Below are 17,994 nucleotides of genomic sequence, written 5' to 3' on the forward strand. Positions count from 1 at the left end.
TGCTGACTTCAATCCAGCTGCCTTTAGCCAGGCTCACGTCCAGTACTCAAATTTAACATCTCCAGAACCCAAATTTTGATCTTCTAGGAAACCTCCTCTGAGCATTTCTATCTCCCATCCCATATCCCAGTCTTTTGATGAATGGTATTGCCTCCATCTTTACAGCACATGCAAAATCTAACCATCACTTTTTACCATTTCCACAGCTAAGACCTTGGGTATTTCATTCACTGAATTTTAACCTTCTTTGTTCTTTGATCCAATTTAATTTTTCACTGAGACCTTCTGTAAGCATTTTCTTTATAATCGCAAACCCCAACCAGTGTCATTCTCTATACTTTTCTTTTTCACAATTTTTTTTTTTTCTCTAGCACTTGTCAGGATCTGTGTAATATGTCTTTTGACTACTATATGCCTCCCTGTACCCATGCTTAATAGAAAGAGAGCCCCATTGGGGGTAAGAACTTGACTAATTTTTGTGTGTGTTTTATCCCCAACACCTAGAAGAATCTCTATCAGGTTATAAATGCTTTATGAATTGTAGTTGAAAGAATTTAAAGCTATCAGCATTACCACTATCGAAAATACTCCTTAATTCTCCTCTTAGCTTCCTTCCAGCAAAACATATTATCTAATGTGTGTTTCAGACTTACAGCTCATAGAGCACATACTTCAGTTAGCTGTGTATCTAAAGCTTATGACAACTCTTTATTAAAAACAATTTTGGGATTATCTTTATTCACATTATAGTTCAACAGATTTTCCCCAAGGATGAGTTATACTATAGTAAACTGTTGTATATTTTGTTGAGTAATTTATTAAGGAATTTAATATGTTTTTTATGAAAGTCAATTAAATAGTAGTGGATAAGGGTAAGTTCTTTATTAAAGTGAAATCCCAATCCAAATACATTTTGCATTGTCTAAACCCTTGTGGATTTCCTCTTACTTATGTGTAGCCAAATAAGTTATAATGCAAAACATTAATGTGTTAAGTGTGACAAAAATGTTACCACCACATTGTTATTTATGATAATAGCAGGATAAGGTACTTAGGACAATAGTTTAAGTGACAAATACTGTGAACAAATACCCATTTTAAAATCTAGTTCTAATCAGTAATGGTTTCTCAGATTGACAGAAGTAAAAAATCTAATGTTAGATATCATTGCTAACTTTTTAAAAAATAAAATTTCAGTGATTTAGATTAACAATTTTGTTTTTCTTTCCAGAATTTCTTAATGCCTTCTAATGGAGAAACATACCATGTTTGAGTGCACGATTTTCCAGTACTTCTAATAATTAACCCTGCTATATTACTAAATTCTATTATACATTTCACTTACAAGTTTAGATTAAAACGTATAATAATATCAAATGAGCAAATGTATTGTCATTGCCACAAATAAATTTATTACAAGTTTCTTTCTTTTTTTTTTTTTAAAGATTTTATTTATTTATTTGACAGACAGAGATCACAAGTAGGCAGAGAGGCAGGCAGAGAGAGAGGGAGGAAGCAGGCACCCCACTGAGCAGAGAGCCCGATGTGTGGCTCAATCCCAGGACCCTGAGATGATGACTGGAGCCGAAGGCAGAGGCTTTAACCCACTGAGCCACCCAGGCGCCCCTATTACAAGTTTCTTAGCGTTCTTCTACATACTGACATGTTCCTTTCAACCAAAGCCCAACCAAAGCTATTTATGGATACCCCTTTGTTTTCCTTGCTACAAATATCCCACCATTTCAAATATGATTGGAGATTATGCTGACAATAATAATTATAAAAATGTATTACTATATTTTAACTCTGCATCCTGTAGGCGTTTTTTGTGGGGGAAAAACAAAAATACCATCAAAATACAAATAGAATAGGTATCTTGTTACATCAGTGTCCTATTTTGTGGCTTTAAGTTTAAAACATTGGCAAAGTAAAATGTTTTCATTTTTTAAGCATTTATAGATAAGTGGTTTATTTGAAAAGCAATTTTATTTTATTTTATACATGCTTATTGAAACTTATCATTGGACTTTGTTTCTGTCTTGGAGTCCTTGATTGGATGTGTCGATGATATACTTTCTTTTTCTTGAGTAAACCTGAAATTTATATCAAACATTTTGACAAAATCATATTCAACATTAAGTAAATGTCATGAATATGGGGCACACTCTCTTTATAAAGGGAAGCACTCTTGTTACCAATAAACTTTTTTTTCAGACTGTCTATATGGATATTTTTTCTTAATTATTTTCATTAGTATATAATGTATTATTTGCCCCAGGGGTACAGGTCTGTGAATCATCAGGCTTACACATTTCACAGCACTCACTATATCACATACCCTCCCCAAAGTCCATAACCCAGCCACCCCTCTCCCTACCCCCAATCCCCAGCAACCCTGTTTGTTTTCTGAGATTAAGAGTCTTATGGTTTGTCTCCCTCCCAATCCCATCTTGTTTCATTTTCTCCTTCCCTACTCCCCAAATCCCCCACTCTGCCTGTCAAATTCCTCATATCAGAGAGATCATATGATAATTGTCTTTCTCTGATTGACTTATTTCACTTAGTGTAATACCTTCTAGTTCTATCCATGTCATTGCAAATGACAAGATTTCATTTTTTTGATGACTGCATAGGATTCCATTGTATATATATACCACTTCCTCTTTTTCCATTCATCTGTTGATGGACATCTAGGTTCCTTCCATAGTTTGGCTATTGTGGACATTGCTGCTGTAAATCTTGGAGTGCACGTACCCCTTTGGAACACTATATTTGTATCTTTAGGGTAAATACCCAGTAGTGTGATTGCTGGGTCATAGGGTGGCTCTATTTTCATCTTTCTGAGGAACCTCCATGCTGTTTTCCAAAGTGGCTGCACCAGCTTGCATTCCCACCAACAGTGTAAGAGGGTTCCCCTTTCTCCACATCCTCTCCAAATCCGTCATTTCCTGACTCATTAATTTTAGCCATTCTGACTGGTGAGAAGTGGTATCTCAATGTGGTTTTGATTAGTATTTTCCTGATGCCCAGTGATGTTGAGCACTTTTTCATGTGTCTGTTGGCTATCTGGATGTCTTCCTTGCAGAAATGTCTGTTCATGTCTTCTGCCCATTTCTTGATTGGATTCTTTGTACTTTGGGTGTTTAGTTTGTTAAGTTCTTTATAGATTTTGGATACTAGCCCTTTATCTGATATGTTTGCAAATATCTTCTTCCATTCTGTCAGTTGTCTTTTGGTTTTGTTGACTGTTTCCTTTGCTGTGCAAAATCTTTTGATCTTGAAGTCCCAAGAGTTCATTTTTGTCCTTGCTTCCCTTGCCTTTGGTGATGTTTCTAGGAAGAAATTGCTGAAGCTGAGGTCAAAAAGGTTGCTGCTGGTGTTCTCAAGGATTTGAATGGACTCCTGTCTCCCACTGAGGTCTTTCATCCATTTTGAGTCTATTTTTATGTGCGGTGTAAGGAAATGGTCCAGTTTCATTCTTTTGCATGCGGCTGTCCAATTTTCCCAACACAATTTGTTGAAGAGACTGTCTTTTGTCTTTTTTCCACTGGACATTTTTTCCTGCTTTGTCAGAGATTAGTTTACCATAGAGTTGAGGGTCTATTTCTGGGCTCTCTATTCTGTTCCATTGATCTATGTGTCTCTTTTTGTGCCAGTACCATACTGTCTTGATGATTACAGCTTTGTAATAGAGCTTGAAGTCCGGAATTGTGATGTCACCAGCTTTCACTTTCTTTTTCTGCATTCCTCTGGCTGTGCAGGGTCTTTTCTGGTTCCATATAAATTGTAGAATTATTTGTTCTATTTCTTTGAAAAAAATTGATGGTATTTTGATAGGGATTCCATTAAATGAGTGCATTGCTTTAGGTAGCATAGACATTTTCACAATATTTGGTCTTCCAATCCATGAGCATGAAATGTTTTTCCATTTCTTTATGTCTTCCTCAATTTCTTTCATGAGTACTTTCTAGTTTTCTGAGTACAGATTCCTTGCCTCTTTGGTTAGGTTTATTCCTAGGTATCTTAGGCTTTTTTGTGCAGTTGTAAATGGGATCGACTCCTTAATTTCTTTTTATTCTTTCTTGCTCTTGGTGTATAGAAATGTAACTGATTTCTGTGCATTGATTTTATATCCTGACACTTTACTGAATTCTTGTACAAGTTCTAGCAGATTTGGAGTGGAGTCTTTTGGGTTTTCCACATAAAGTATCATATCATCTGCAAAGAGTGATAGCTTGACTTCTTCTTTGCCGATTTGGATGCATTTAATTTCTTTTTGTTGTCTGATTGTTGAGGCTAGGACTTCTAGTACTATGTTGAATAGCAGTGATGATAATGGACATCCCTGCCGTGTTCCTGACCTTAGTGGAAAAGCTCTCAATTTTTCTCCATTGAGAATGATATTTACTATGGGTTTTTCATAGATGGCTTTGATGATATTGAGATATGTACCCTCTATCCCTGCACTTTAAAGAGTTTTCATCAAGAAAGGATACTGTACGTTGTAAATGTTTTTTCAGCACCTACTGAGAGTATCATATGGTTCTTGTTCTTTTTTGTATTGTATCACACTGATTGATATGTGGATGTTGAACCAACCTTGCAACCCAGGAATACATCCCACAGATTGGTCATGGTGAATAATCCTTTTAATGTACTGTTGGATCCTATTGGCTAGTATTTTGGTGAGAATTTTCACATCTGTGTTCATCAGGATACTGGTCTGTAACTCTCCTTTTTGATGCGTTCTATGTCTGGTTTGGGGATCAAGGTAATGCTGGCCTCATAAAATGAGTTTTGAAGTTTTCCTTCCATTTCTATTTTGTGGAATAGTTTTAGGAGAATAGGAATTAATTCTTCTTTAAATGTTCGGTAGAATTCCCGTGGGAAGCCGTCTGGCCCCAGGCTCTTGTTTTTTGGGAGATTTTTGATGACTGCTTCAATCTCCTTACTGGTTATGGTTCTGTTTAGGTTTTCTATTTCCTCCTGGCACATTTTTGGTTGCGTATACATCTCTAGGAATGCATTCATTTCTTCCAGATTGTCAAATTTGCTGGCTTATAGTTGCTCATAATACGTTCTTATAATTGTTTTTATTTCTATGTTGTTGGTTGTGATCTCTCCTTTTTCATTCATGATCTTATTAATTTGGGTCCTTTCTCTTTTCTTTTTGATAAGTCTGGCCAGAAGTTTATCAGTCTTGTTAATTCTTTCAAAGAACCAGCTCCCAGTTTCATTGATCTGTTCTACTGTTCTTTTGGTTTCTATTTCATTGATTGATGCTCTCATCTTTAGATTTCCCTTCTCCTGCTGGGTTTAGGATTTCCTTGCTATTCTTTCTCCAGCTCCTTTAGGTGTAGGGTTAGGTTGTGTACTTGAGACCTTTGTTTCTTGAGAAACGCTTGTATTGCTATATATTTTCCTCTCAGGACTGCCTTTGCTGTGTCCCACAGATTTTGAACAGTTGTGTTTTCATTTTCATTTGTTTCCATGAATTATTTCAATTCTTCTTTAATTTTATGGTTGACGCATTCATTCTTTAGTAGGATGCTCTTTATCCTCCACGTATTTGAGTTCTTTTCAACTTTCCTCTTGTGATTGAGTTCTAGCTTCAGAGCATTGTGGTCTGAAAATATGTGGGGAGTGATCCCAATCTTTTGGTACTGGTTGAGGCCTCATTTGTGAAACATGATGTGATCTATTCTGGAGAATGTTCCACGAGGACTAGAGAAGAATGTGTATTCAGTTGCTTTGGGTTGGAATGTCCTGAATATATCTGTGATGTCTACCTGTTCCAGTGTCATTTAAGCTCTTTATTTCCTTGTTGATCTTTTGCTTGGATGATCTGTCCATTTCAGTGAGTGGGTGTTAAGGTCCCTACTATTATTGTATTATTGTTGATGTGTTTCTTTGATTTTGTTATTAATTGGTTTGTGTAGTTGGCTGCTCCTATGTTAGGGGCATAGATATTTAAAATTGTTAGATCTTCTTGTTGGACAGACCCTTTAAGTAGTATCCTTCGTCATCTCTTATTATAGTCTTTGGCTTAAAATCTAATTTGTCTGATATAAGGATTGCTTTCAGGATTTTCTCCTTGTCACTAAAACTTGTAAGTTTTACTTTTAGATGACAAGGTACGGACCACTTCTTATTGATTTTGAGGGGGATTCTCTGTGCCTCCTGGATTTTGATGCTTGTTCCCTTTGCCATATTAGGGAAATTCTCTACTATAATTTGCTCCAATATTCCTTCTCCCCCCTCCCCTTTCTTCTTCTGGAATCCCAATTATTCTAATATTGCTTCATCTTGTGGTATCACTTATCTATCCAGTTCTCCCCTTGTGGTCCAGTAGTTGTTTGTCTCTCTTTTGCTCAGCTTCTTTATTCTCCATCATTTGGTCTTCTCTATCACTAATTCTCTTTTCTGCCTCATTTATCCTAGCAGTAAGAACCTCCATTTTTATTGCACCTCATTAATAGGTGTTTTGGTTTCAACTTGATTAGATTTTAGTTCTTTTATTTCTCCAGAAAAGGACTCTATTTCTCCAGACAGGGTTTCTCCAATATCTTCCATGCCTTTTTTGAGCCCAGCTAGCACCTTGAGAATCATCATTCTGAACTCTAGTTCTGTCGTATTACCAATGTCCATATTGATTAAGTCCCTAGTCATTGGTACTGCCTCTTGTTCTTTTTTTTGTGGTGAGTTTTTCTGCCGTGTCATTTTATCCAGATAAGAATATATGAACAAGAGAATAAAATACTAAAAGGGTGGCAAGGATCTCAGAAAAAATGTACACTAACCAAGTCAGAAGAGACCCAAAACTGGGGGGGAGATGAAAGGGGGAAAAAAGAAATAAAAATTTAAAAAATAGAAATTTATATGTGTGTGTGTGTGTGTGTGTGTGTTTGTGACTGGTGGATAGAACAGAGCTACCCACTTGATTTTGGGGGTATTCTGGTTTCTTAGAGGAAACTACCTCCCAAAATCTTAAAGAAAGAAAAACTTATATATATATACAAAAGTAGGTAGGGGTAAACATGATGAAGGAATGGAATATAACTGTAAAGATGAAACTTTAAAAAAAAAATCCAAAAAAGGAATTGATAAGTTGGTTGATTGAAAAAAGAGGGGGGAAAAAAAAAAGAGGAGAGAATCTGCTCAGGCTGGAGACTAGAACAAGTCCCTGTGCTAGATTTAGGGTATATTTTGATCTATTAGAAGTAATTATATCCCAAAGTTTTAAAGGAAAAAAAACTTATATATACACACAAAAGAAGGTTACATAAAATGAACGGATGAAGTATTGCTATAACAATGAAGATTTAAAAGGATTTGTTTTAAAAAGGTACTGTTAAGATAAACTAGTTAAAATTTTTAAAAGAGGAAAAGTTAAAAAAATAGAATAAGAAAAAGAAAAAAAATTAATTTAACTTTGCAAGACTAAAGAATCATGGGGAAAAAGCCATGAATTCTCTGCGTTGCTTTCCCCTAACTCTGGAGCTCCACAGTTATCAATCAGTGAACTTGGTCTTGGTTGGATATTCTTGCTGATCGTCAGCAGAGGGGGGTTGGAGGGGCTGTTGCAGTGAGTCTCAAATGTCTTTGCCCAAGGTGGAATTGCATTGCCCTTGCCAGGAGCCAGGCTAAGTAATCTGCTTGGGTTCACTTTCAGTACTTTTGTTCTCTGAACACTTTCCATAGAGATCTGGAGGACAGCAGTGAAAATTGTGGCCTCCCAATCTCTAGCCCAGAGGACCCGAGAGCTCAGGGCCCCACCACTCCTCAGTCCACCCTCACAGAAAAGCAGTGGGTCCCTCTCGTCTCTGGGTCTCTGGCTGCACTCTGAGCTCACCTGGCCTGTGACTGGGCATTTCTATGGCTGGCATATGGCCCCATTTGGATTCTACAAACCCAGCAGATTCCTGCCTTGTGTTCTCCTGTTCTATCGTCCTGGAGGAGGAAGGAGTGGGAGTCTCTCTGGATCTGCCTCTTGTGGGGTCCCTGCTCGAAGAGAAATGGTCCAACTGTGCCTTGGATCATGGTTTAAGGTAACCCTGAACTGAGAGCTCACTCCTCAGCTCTGTCTCTGTATTTGGCTTCCTAGCTCCGATTCCTGGGATCTCAGGCACACTCAGACACCCCCTATCCATCTGTGACCCCACAGGCCCTGAGATCATACTGTCCTCGTGAGGGCTCCACCTCTGCTTAGCTTCTGGAGTGATGTCCCTCAGTGGAGCAGACTTCTAAATGTTCTGATTTTGTACTCTGCTGCTCTATTGCTTGCTGGGAGGCGCCACCCCCCACGCTATATCTTCCTGTCATTTTGGATCCACTTCTCCGCATGTCCTAACTTCCAGAAAATGGTTGATTTTCTGTTCCTAGAATTGCTGCTCTTCTTCTCTTCTGCCTCCTGTTGACTTTGTAGGTATTTGGAATGGTTTGATAACTAGCTGAACTCCTGGGACCTGATGTCATTTCAGTCTGCTACTCCTCCGCCATCTTGCCGAATTCCCCCCGTATGGCTTTTTAATTTGGGGGAACGGGAGACACACTAACATGACCAGATCTGCCATCCTGGCATTTTAGGTTTAAAAGAGACCCTAGCATTCCATTGGTTCCAGATGCCTTATTTTAAAGTAAAGGACAGTAAAGAAAAGGGCAGTAACACTTAGATCTGTCTTCATCTGTTTGGGCTGCTCTATAAAACTACTTGCTCACAGTTCTGGTGGCTGGAAATCAATATCAAAGTTTCAAATGGTTGCCTTTTCCTGAGGAACTTCTTCCCAATTTATAGTTGGCATCATCTCCAGTGTCCTCACTTGGTAGAAGGGGCTAGGGATTTCTCTAAAGCCTCTTTTTTAAAGACACTAAGGCCATTCATGAGGGTTTCATCATCATGACTTAAGTACCTTCCTGTGGGCATTTAGGATTTCAACATAGGAACTTTGGGGGGGACACAAACATTCAGACCATAGCAAGGTCAGATTAATTGTCTAAGGAGAAAAACTGGTGTCAAAAAACTATTGCCTCAAACTAGTGTCAGGAATCAATGACAATACTGCTTTCTTCAGACTGGATAGTTAAATGTTTACTTATACCAGGATGTTTTCAGTTAAAGACCATTCTATCATTACAAAAAGATGTTTGTTAGTTATGGTTGCTATTAAAAAAATGAAAAATTCTAAGAGGCTGAAAATGAAGTTTCTTGGGTTTGCCTTTTGTGTGAGGACTATGCTGATTACACTAAATACGTTTTGAAGTAGAGGTATTCAGAATGTGTTTATATTTAATCTGATATTATTTTCCCATGTATTTCAATGTTGAATACTTGTAAATCAATTTACATATTTATTAAATATTCTTTATATATTACATAGGTATTCTAACATAATGTTATGTGTATAAATAAACACAAAATGAAAGATATTATAACCACTGTGAAAGTTAGGCACAGGAGATGTTTAGTTATAGTGCGTCCTATATTTTTATGAATATGAGTAGTATTTTCCAAGGTTAGCTTACCAAAAGAATTCCACAGTGTACTTTTCTTCTCACTGAGTAGGGTTGGGCTGCATTTATCATGTTTATAGGTGACACATACACTGTCTGTTAGCCATAAAATGAGGGCATGCTTTCTTTTTTCCCATTCTTTCTTTTTTTTTTTTTTTAAGATTTTATTTATTTATTTGACAGACAGAGAGCACAAGCAAGAGGGGTAGGGGCAGAGAGAGAATGACAGAAGCAGAATCCCTGCTAAGTAGGGAGCTGGACGTGGATGTGGGGCTCCATCCCAGGACCCCAAGATCATGTCCTGAGCTGAAAGCAGATGCTGATCTGACTGAGCCACCCAGGTGCCCCCCCATCATTCTTTCTTTATTAACTTCTAATCAATTCCATGTCAGTTATCATTTCAGACTTTTGATCCACACTTATTAACAGCTTACTAACTAGCGTTTCAGCAGTAACATTATTTTTGTATTTGATGTTGGAGAACATGTCTGTGAGATCCATAGCAAAAATGAATAAAGAAAAAAGGAAGAGCTTCGATATGCTAAAAGAAACACACAAACATAGAAGACTTGTTTAAGTACTGCTGAACTATCTTTGGCTGAGAGAGATGGAATTTTACAAAGACAAATCTCATCTATGAATTCTTATATTCTGATAATATGACAGAAATTTTAAAACTTTACTTGCTCATAATTTTAGGGCAAATATTCTACATTTAAGTTGATTTATATTTTTATAAACATATATTTTTATCCCCAGGGGTACAGGAGGTGATGCAACATGGAGGCTTAAGTGGGTACATTTAAGTTGATTTAAAATAATTGCATTATAAAATGTGTTATAAGTAATAGAGGATACAGATCCTATCAGAGATTTTGTATCTATAGGTTTTAAACCTATCCTTAACCATCTTTTATCTCATTTATTTATTAAGAGATTTTATTTGAGAGAGAGAGAGAGAGCATGTGCTCATGTGTAGGAGTTGGGGGAGGGGCAAAGGGAAAGGGAGAAGCAGGCTCCCCCCTGAGCAGGGAGTCTGACGTGGGGTATGATCCCAGGACCCTGAAATCATGACCTAAGCCAAAGGCAAACACTTAACCAACTGAGTCACCCAGTCACCCCATAAACCAGCTTTTAAAAACTATTAATAAAATGAACATGCATTTTTTTCCTGCTACAAAAAGACCCCCAAATGCAGTACTCAAAGGAGACTGTAACATCTTTGTCTGTTGTGCAGGACAAATAATAGGGTGAGTAAGTTGCTCTGTTTGCCTTCAGATTCTATCTTCTTGCCCTGACTTCCTCCAAGTGTTGCCCTCGGGTGCAACGTGACCACAGCTGGCTTACAAGCACCTGGTCCACGTTCTAGCTTGTTGGGATAGGGTGTGAAAGGGAAAGGAGGCAAGCACTTTATTTTAAAGAAATGTCAAGGGCATTATACACATCACTTTGAATTAGTGAGACTTTATTAACCCTGTCTCACTAGCTCTGAGAAAAGGATGAGAAATGTAATTTCTACCATGTGCCTTACTCAAATTCAGGGCTGGTTACATTTGTATCCCTAACAGGAAATAGGAGTCTTTATACTAGGGACAGTTAGTCCTGCCATACGCATATGCCCATTCGTGCCATAAAATAAGAGATCATTAAACAAACAACAGATTTTTTTCAAGGAAAACACCATTTGTAAAGTTACAAGCTAATTGGTATCTTTTAGTATGATTTCATGACAGATTTTAAATGAAACCACACCTGACTAAGAATCACACAAGTTGTTATGTAGCTATACATGTAAATCATAACCATGACTTTGGATGTGTTTTCTGAAATGTGGCTATTTTAGGCTGAGTTGTAAACCATTGGAGGATTTTAGGAAAATGAATTTACATGAGAGTTTGTTTTAGAATCAGATTAGATAGAATTAGGCTTCTACTTGGAGTCTCATCAGGTTCTAAGGGCTATTGAAGGTAGGTTAAGAAATTTTCTGTGTTTAAGCATCTTTCAGCATTTTTGAACAGATAAGAGGTGTGTACAATTCAAACCACATACAAGATACTTTGACTGTAAGTTAATGTGGTAGAAAAAAATGTACTATCGTGATCCTGATAGGGAGTGAATGTTTTGACCTGGAATTTATCCAGAAATGCTTTTTGGATGAGATTGGATCTGGGAGGGCAGGGCATCATGCACAGGGAGAAGGAAATGAACATGACTTGGATGGCAAGGATTCGTTGACCATCTTGCTCAAAACAGGGAGTGTACACGGAAGAACAGAGATTTATGTAAAGAAGGAACTGGCATGCCAAACTAGGGTGTTTATATTTTAAATTAGAAATGGCATTTTGAAAGCAAGCACTTTAAGAAAACAAATCTGGAAACGGCAGGCACTGCCTGGATTGAAGTACAGAGTCCAGAATACCAATTGTAGTAATTTAGGCTTACAGTCAGAGCAACTCAGGCTCCTTTAGTGGCCTTGAAAATGGAGTGGAACAAATTAATCCTGGAGGTTAAATGGCATGTACATTATGAGATGGCATCACTGACACAGACGACAACCTTGTTTGGTAATTAAAAAACAGATGTAACAGAGAATTCTTTACCTTTCCCTCTTGGGGTGTGTGTGTGTGTGTGTGTGTGTGTGTGTGTCTGTAAGTGTGTATTCTTGTCTATTTGATAAAGAAAAAATTAGAATAGACCTAAAAGTAAACTTTCTGAAATGAAGTTGAAAAAGCAAATCTGTGTAAAGGGGCTGTTAGGGCTATGTATATTGTTTGTTAGCCATTTTTGAAATATTTATATGCACTACCTAGGAGAACTACCTAATATCCACGTTAGGTCAGTGACATGTCAAGATATTAACTTTATATAAAAGGAGTCTCTGAGTTGTTGATTAAATTCCTAAAGACAAGATGTCCTGCATGAGATAAACCCAGGACTTCAGTCACATCTTTAGACCCTTAACTCAGTGCTCTTTCTGCTATAATGTGACTCATTGCCTGTGTTCTCTGTGTCCTTTACAAAATTTTAACCAGAGAAGCTGACATATATTTTAAAAAGTCACATTTTAATAGTTGAGTTTGTGTGACAAAAATCTGTAAAGAGCAAAATACTGACAATGTCTTCTTCTAGTTGATGTAAATTTATTTTTCTCAATAATAAGGCATAATTTGCCTTCTGATGGTAATGATTTTACCCTTTTTACAAAGAAAAACAGTCATAGACTAAGGCATAATTTAAATACTCTACACTTAGTTTTGTAATGCCATTGATAGATTGTGACAGTTTTTTCTGAAGTGTCTGAATTTCTGCACCAGATAGATGTTATATATGTTTGTTTTAAATGACTCAAGTGCAATATTTAAAAAATCAAAGTTGTAAGACTACTTAATACTGATGCTTATCACAGTCTGTGGCAGTCAGCCATTTTTGAGCAAATAACTAAAATAGTACACAAAATGCCTTTTGCAAAGAGAACTCTTAATTTTATTGGAGTAATGCAATGTAAGTTTTATTGAAGAGATGTCTGAAAAAATGAATTTTTTGAAGTGCCAAGTATAGGAAGATATCTTTTCTTCTTGTTTTATGATCAAGAATTCTTTGCTGTTCTTTGACATTCCAAAAGACACATGCATGTGATATTATAATTGAACTTCACATTCTTTCTTGCCGAGGACAGCAATAATCTTTACTTCTCTACTTTTTTCTCAAGTGGATTGCATATTTTACCACTTAGACACTGTTCTCCCATCCTCTTTTAATCTGGATGTACATTTTCTTGGGAAAAGGTTTGTGCTATGAATGTTCTAGGAATGTGGAAATTGTAAAGACAGGATGGATGCTTGACAGATAATTCTTTTTTTTTTTTAAGATTTTATTTATTTATTTAAGAGAAAGAGAGAGCAACAGAGAATATGAGTGGTGAGATGGGCAGGAGAGGGAGAAGCAGACTCCCTGCTGAGCAGAAAGCCCTGGGATCAAGACCTGAGCCTAAGGCAATGCTTAACTGGCTGATCCACCCAGGTGCCCCTTAATGGAAAATTCTTAATATGTGCTTAATTTCTACCAATGTTCAGTTTTCTGCTTTGTCTTTTAGATAAAGGTCAGTAACTGACCAAAGATAGAAATAAGGAGTATAAAGGTGATAGTAAAGAAAGAATCACATTAAAATAACCTTTCCTTATGAAAGTTTCTCCACTGAGACCACGGGGATGGGGGAAAGGGGTGAATCTCAGAATTTTCCAAATCATTAAGGAGTATTTGCTTGCTTCCAAATCTTAAGTACCAACAGAGTTCACTGACAGATCACACTCCACTGGGAGAGTGGAGCTATCTTAATCTGTAATAAAGAATTATCCTCAGAATGGCTAAGGTTTACTTTACACCTACTGTGTGGATAAGGATTTTAATATATATTACTTCAAAATGAAAAACATAACATGATGACAGTGTTTCCTAAATTTTAAGAAAATCTTGTCCAGAAAGTGGTAAAACTGGAATTCGTACCTAACCTTACTTAACTCCAAATTTCAAATTCTTCACATTTCATGGCCTTTCTCCATACAGGGGTTTTCCGTAACATTCTCAAGTGAGGTCATAGAAAAATGTGATTCTGAACCCTCTTGAAAAAAAAGATATCCAGAAATACCAAAATACCAAGAATGTTTCTGACTCAGTCATTCCTTCTAATTTTTTTCTTTTCTTCTCTCTCTCTCTTTTTTTTTTTTTTCATTTTTGATATGGATTTTTGTAGCAGCTATGGGTCATTCTAATTTGGTCTGACAAAGTTTCCATGTGATTCTAGGACTCTTGAAGCTTGCCAGATTTTTTGAGTCATCATGATATCACACATAGGAATGATATACAGAGATTGTAGCTACTTATTACCGTATGCCACAGAAGTGGGCTGATAAAGGAAAAAAGAGAATGACGGCTTCTTTCATTTGTTGAACAAATATATGCTCCTCACCTACTTTCTGCGAGGCACTGTGCTAGGCTTTGGTGATAGAGTGGTGAATGTGATTGATGTCCTTGCCTTCATGTGGCTGAAAAAGTGGAAGTGTCTGTAGATGGAAATTACACTTGTTCTGGAAAGAACAAATACAAATCTTGTGAGATGTATGGAATGGCCTAAATATTATTTGGAAAGGTCTTTAAACTGTACTATACTATAACATTTCAGTGTTTTGAATACTCTGGAAAAGTACAGCAGTTATAATTAAAGCTAAAGTTCTTTATGTATATAAACTCTTTGGGCTCTTAACAATATCCAAATAAGCTTTCAGGAGTAACTTTAGATTGGCTGACTGTCAAAACTGTTTATAAATATTAATCTCACTTCTGAGACTTCCTCCATAGACTTTTTTTGCAAACATATTTGGTAATGCCAAGTTGAATGTTCTCAAACAAAAATATTTGTTTTATTTTGCCTTTATTTTTATTTTCTAACAATTTCCATAACGAATAAAGCAATTAAGTGTGTTCTTTTGGTTAGGATTTCATTTTGGCAGTGCATATGGCCCATCAAATTCTTAGCTTAAAGAAAATAATGTATTATTATTATTTTAATAGGGATTTTTATCTGATTATACATTGAAAAAATTTACATTGTGGAATGAGGTTGGGAACTTTAATGTCAAGTTATACAAACACATCTGCAAGCATAATAGGAGTACATGGGAGTTTTCAGGCTTCCTTATAAGTTTTATATTCACTTTCTATCTTCGGGAAAATAGTTGCTATCACAGTCCATGCAAAAATGAAAAAGCTTTGATTTGTATTTCCCTGATGGGAGGGAGACAAACCATAAGTGACTCTTAATCTCACAAAACAAACTGAGGGTTGCCGGGGGGAGGGGGTTTGGGAGAAGGGGGTGGGATTATGGACATTGGGGAGGGTATGTGATTTGGTGAGTGCTGTGAAGTGTGTAAACCTGGTGATTCACAGACCTGTACCCCTGGGGATAAAAATATATGTTTATAAAAAATAAAAAATTTAAAAAAAAAAAAAAAAAAAAAAAAAATGAAAAAGCTTTATGCTAAAGCTTTTTTTTTTTTTTTTGAGAGCTAGTTATGTGCCAGACAAAGTACTAAGTGCTTTCCTTGCATTATCTCATTTTATTCTTGCAACAGTCATATTTGATAAGAACTGAGAATCCATTATATAGGTGAGGGAACTGGACTTAGAGAAATTAAGTGAATTCTCTTAGTGTGTAAAGCTGATAAGTAGTGAAAATGGATTTGCAACCTGAATCATTGCACAGCCAAGCCTTGATTTCTTAGGCTGTGTCACCTCCCTGAGACTCGAGAATTTTATCTCAGTTGCTATAACATGTGGCAAAAATAAATGAACTGAATTATTGAGGATTTTGAGAGATTACCTAAAGTGAATTCTGCATTTAAAAAGCCAAACTACAGGGCTGATTTCATTTTTTAGTGAAACTTTCGAGGTCATGTGGATAAAACATTTTCTCTAGTAAAAAATAAAAATGGGGAAATGTCCACCTGTAGCTACGTGCTAAACACAGGAATTCCTTGCTTATCCTAAAAGAGTTGGGATAGCCATTTAAATCCAGTTCTTCACATATAGCAGAGGGTGCAAAGATGGAATTAAACACAGCTCAGAAACTGATATTAATGTGTACAATGTTATATGTCAATTATATCTCAAAAAGGAGGAAGGAAAAAGAAACTGATGTTGGTTAATAGGGAACTTGGTAAGGATGGCTGTGAGGGTAGAAGGGCTAACTGGACGGCCAAATATTCAGAACAGACTTCAAAAGAACATACAAAACATGTTATGCAAAACAAAACAAAAGGCAAAATAAGTTTACATGAGAAACATCAGAGGGTGTTTAGAAATACAGGGCTGTCTGATAAAGAAATAGAAATTGATCAGTTTCACTTCGTAAGGCAGCAGCCACATTTTTTTTTTTTTAAGATTTACTTATTTATTTTAGAGAGAGTGAGAGGGAGCATGTAAAAGAAGGGGCAGGGCAAAGGGAGGGCAGAGAGAATCCTCCAGCAGACTCCTTCCTGAGCGTGGAGCCCAAGGCAGGGCTCAATCCCAGGACCCTGAGATCATGATCTGACTTGATATCAAGTGCAGGCTGCTTAACCAACTGAACCACCCAGGCACCCTGTACCCAGTCCATTCTTTACACAGGCAGACTGCTCATGCACTGGGCATTTGTATGTTGCTTTTTAAATACAAATGTGTGTGATCCCAGAAACTACTCCCTTGTAAGTATTAAGAGAGTAGAGGTATAAGGAATTAATTTGCTTTACTACCCATGGCTCTTCAACAAGGTTCACACTGTGCTTCTCTGCTGCATATCTAGTATACTCAACATTGTTTCTGAAGGAATTATAGAGTCATACTTTAAAGCACAATATCTTCTGGTCACCTGGGTGGCTCAGTGAGTTAAAGGTTGATTCTTGGTTTTGGCTCAGGTCATGAACTCAGGATCATGAAATCAAGCCTTGTGTCAGCCTCCATGCTTCCTCTGCCCCACCCTGCATATATATATATGTGTGTATTATATACATACACACACACACACACACACAGTATACATAAAAATATATAGAATACATAAATACTTATTATTATATACACAATAATTATATAGAATATATTAAATAGTATATTAAAACATATTTTTAAAATATTACATATATAATATCTTCATAGGAAGATATATATAAAGAAAGTTTAAAACTTGTATTATAAAACAATATTTAATCATTTTACAATAATGTTATTTGGTATTACACAATATATTGTCATTTATTTTTAGCTTTACTAGTTTCTAATTAACGTGAATTGAAATATGCATTCTAAGGACAGTAAAGCTCATGTTATAGAAACATTGAATACTTACACAAATATATACAGAAACAATTATTGAATATGGAAAGGTTTTTTTAATATGTGCTTTTATCTTCCATCTTAGGGCTAGCAGATATATTAAGATGCTCTAAGAGGTGAACTAACCCTGAATCTGTGAGAGAGACAACCTCAAATCTTTGGTATGCTGTAAATATAGTAATTTTGAAAAGTGTTATAAATAATACTTGGCATGTTTACAGACCTGGAATGATTTAAAAATGTAATCAAAGTTTTTTTTTTAAATTTACTTAAACCTAATTGAATATGAACATAATAACTAATTTTGCTCTGCTTTCAGTCAGGAGATACTGCTTTTCTGTTTTCTGGGTTATTATAAACTAAAAATTATTTTTTAACTCCTGTTACATATCAGAGAAAATTTTGCTATATTATGTTATATAATCATAGGGTGTTGATAGGATCAAGTGTGTTTTATGAGTTGGTATGAATTTTAAAATTTATTTTATAATAAATTAACAATTATTTAAATTAACTATTTAAAATAATCTTATACACGTGTCAAAGGATATCATAAGTTATCCAGTGTAAAACATGTAAACTTCTAAAGTGGCATTGTAATTAGGCAGAGTAAATTGT

General features: G+C 36.2%; 1 protein-coding gene across 2 annotated transcripts in view; it reads left to right on the forward strand.

Moving 5' to 3' along the window:
- The window catches only part of SEMA3D (semaphorin 3D), a 203,459-nt gene that overhangs the window by 46,372 nt on the left and 139,093 nt on the right, over window positions 1-17,994 (forward strand). Inside the window, exon 1 of one of the 2 annotated variants that reach the window (XM_059396943.1) lies at window positions 17,470-17,537. The exons of the other annotated variant lie outside the window; for it this stretch is intronic. The gene's annotated coding sequence lies outside the window, so the exon portion shown is untranslated. Of the gene's footprint in view, window positions 1-17,469; window positions 17,538-17,994 lie in introns of those variants that run through there. 2 annotated transcript variants of the gene reach the window in all.

The sequence above is a fragment of the Mustela nigripes genome, chromosome 4, assembly GCF_022355385.1.
Source record: "Mustela nigripes isolate SB6536 chromosome 4, MUSNIG.SB6536, whole genome shotgun sequence".
In the NCBI taxonomy this organism is placed as follows: domain Eukaryota; kingdom Metazoa; phylum Chordata; class Mammalia; order Carnivora; family Mustelidae; genus Mustela; species Mustela nigripes.